Below are 3454 nucleotides of genomic sequence, written 5' to 3' on the forward strand. Positions count from 1 at the left end.
TGGCCAAACGGGGCATTGGAGAGAAGCTGCCCATAATACCTTCAAGAGGTGAAAAAGGGAAAGGTCAAATTGTATGGTTCCTCATATGGTATGTACATTATCAAAATAAATAATACATAAATTTCTAATTCTTGGTTCCTTGATACGGGATGTGGTTTTTGTAACGTCCGTAGATCCGGGCTAGTCAATTTAGAGATAATAAGGGTCGAAAACGAGTTTTCGACAAAAGATTATTTAGAATAATTAATCTTAACCAAGTTGTATAATACGTCTCAAGGGTTCCGTACATATAAATAACATTGAAATTCGAGTTATAACGAAGAAGTTATGGTTCATCGAAGTTTTACGGCAAAACCGACACGACACCGGGAGACGTAAATAGTGAATTTATGATGGAGGACTTTTTAGCCTTAGAAATATAAACAAAATTTGTAGTATACGTTAAACCGAGAACATACAAAAAAAGAACACCCAAATCTGACTTCGTATGAGGAAGTTATGAATTTTCTAAGATTTGGCTTAGTAGTGCACAACCCGAAACTCGAATTTTAGATCGAGCGGTTTTTAGTCTATGCGACCTAAATGAGAATTGAAGATCATTAATAGGAACTCAACGGTAAAAATATAGACGGAAACAGAGTCTGTATGTAGAAGTTATGAATTTTACGCGGACATTTAACAGTATAATCTCCTCGTACCGTTAAATTTAAGATCGGTAGAGAGTTAGCCGATGGAGTCAAAATTAAAGTTGTAGATCTTATTTTTACCTACGCGTGGATATAAAGAACGTAAAAAATGGAGGTCATATGTGAAAGTTATGGATTTTAGAAGTTGGAAGTGTGTTGTGCGAAAATGGGTGATGTGGCACAATCTTGGCCATTGCTTTCTCCCAAAGTCATGCCACTAGATGGTGACATGTGGCACCAAGTTCAGCCATTTTCACCCTATAAATAGAACCTCTCCCACTCTCATTTTCTTCACACCTTTCCCATTCTTTCTTCTCTTTACTCTCTCTCTCTCTCTCTCTCTAGAACCTCTCTCTAGCCCCGAAACACCCCGAAAAGCCTAGGGAACCTCCCTAGCACGAGGCAGAAGCCCCGGAGTGCTCGTCGGCTCTGAGAAGAAGAGCTTTTCGGCTCGGGAACATTGCTCCAAGCAAAAACCCGATTTTCTATAAACCCGTTGTAAGTGAGCTAGGCCTACGCTATTTTTAATATAGCTTTTATTTAATTATAGTAACGTTATTAGGAACTTATAATAAGTACTTGATAAAGTTGGCAACTTTAAGTCCATCGAGGCCATGAGATGTCCAGATCTGAAACCATGGCTTCATAGCATGCTCAAATCCAAGAATGGTCCCAAAATAAGCTAATAATGGCCATAACTTTCAAAAGAAGAGATTTAGAAAAATGGATGATCAAGATAATGACTTTATACCTCCAAGTGGCAGCAACAACACTAAAAATCCCATATCTAAAGCTTCTCCCTTCAACTTTGCACCACCAACTTCAAGCTCCTTCAAGAAAAGCACCAAAGAATACTCTATAAGCTCACACACACTCAAAATGGGGAAAGAGGCATGATTAGGGTTTTCTCTGGACTGAGGGGACGATGAGGGAGGCTAACAATGAGAGTTAAGGCCTTTAGATAGGGTGAAAACCCTTAAAATTAGGGTTTCCATGTTCAGCCTTCAACTCGTCGAGTAGACATCGAAAGATACGCGAGCATTAAATACTCTACACGACGAGTTTGAGCCTCCCAACTCGTCGAGTTGCCCTAAAAATATAAATATAAAGCTTTAAATTCATACCTGAAGATTGGGATGTTACAAAACCCTTGTCTAGCAGGTCGTGAAGCTACATAGACAACTCGTGCATCTCAGGTGGCGCCAGACAATATGGTGCCTTGGCTATCGTAGCCGCACCAGGTACCAGATCTATCTGAAACTCAACCTACCTCTCGGGAGGCACTTCTGAAAAATCCTTATGAAACACATCAGGGAAATCTTGAACATTGGGCATCCACTTAATTTTGTCGTCGCATCAACTCGAGTGTCTGCAACATAAGCTATGAACCTAGAACAACCTTGTTGCACATATATCTTGGAACTCGCAGGTGAACAATGAGTTCGCCCATGCGAAGCTCTTTTACCAGGAATAACCAGCTCCCCCCCTCTTTGGGTACGAACTCTCACCAACTATTGCTTGCAATCCATCATGTCTCCATTGGGCCCAACCAATCCATCCCGATGATAGCCTTCGATCCTCTAAAGGGAATCGACACCAAATCAATAGAGAATCTCTCACTAAATAGATTCAGGACACACCTGTGGAAAACCCTCGAAGCACTCACAACATGGTTATCCGCAATCTCAATCTCTAGTGGGGAATCCAAAGTCCCGAGAGTATCACAAAACTTCTTACCGAGTGCAAGAAATACAAAGGATCGGGTAGCCCCCGAATCAAACAAAACATTAGTGGTTAAACCATTGACCAAAAACGTCCCAGTAACCACAGCTAGCATTGCACGAGCCTCATCGGTAGTCAGTTGAAATGTCTTGCTCTTCACCATAGGAGCATCCACTTTGGCTTGGTGGCCAACAGTAATCCTCAAGGTGGCTAGCGCAGGCGCCGCCATTGCTCCTCATAACAATCTCGGACAATCAGCCTTTTTATGGCCAGTCTGATTCCAATGGAAGCAAATTAGACCCCTATTGGGGCAATCATTGCTCACGTGTCCCGACTAGCCACAACTAAAACAACCTGAGCCCATCGCTCAGCAAGCCCCACTGTGCGGCTTGCCACACTTGCCGCAACGGCACCGACCCTGCTGGCCTCTGGTGTGAGCATTGGAGGTCTTGGGCCTCTTAGCCTGGCCCACTGCTGTCTGTACCTAATCTAACTTCCCCTTCGAACGAAGCTCCAACCCAATATACTGCTTGTTGGCCTTCTCGATCATATCATTCGGGGTCTTGCACCACAAAAAGCTCATGAACTCTCTGATATCCTCCCTCGGTATGTCATGATATCTCATCTTCCTCATCTCCTCATCTGTAACGTACTGCGAGAGCAACAAAACCCTCTCCCTGAATTAGTCGGTAATCTCCACCACGGTATCAATAGTCTGAAAAAGGTCCTGGAACTCCCTCGCCAGCTGTTGCACCTCAATAGCCGGTGCAAACTTCCTCTAGAATCTTTGAACAAAATCCTCCCAGGTCATCACTGCAGCTGTTGCTGACCCTACAACTTGGGTGACCTCCTCCCATCAGTATCGTGCTCTATCCCTCAGTAGGCAGGATGAAAATCCCACCTTTTCCCCCTCATGGAAAAAACTCACCCACTGAGCAATCTCCATGTCAGCGACCCAACGATGGCTATTGATGGGTTCCTTGACCCCAAATAACTTGGGTGCTCCACAAGCCTTGAACTCCCAAAATGAGGGAGTTTGAGATCCA

This window comes from Lactuca sativa, chromosome 5 (genome assembly GCF_002870075.4).
Source record: "Lactuca sativa cultivar Salinas chromosome 5, Lsat_Salinas_v11, whole genome shotgun sequence".
NCBI lineage: Eukaryota > Viridiplantae > Streptophyta > Magnoliopsida > Asterales > Asteraceae > Lactuca > Lactuca sativa.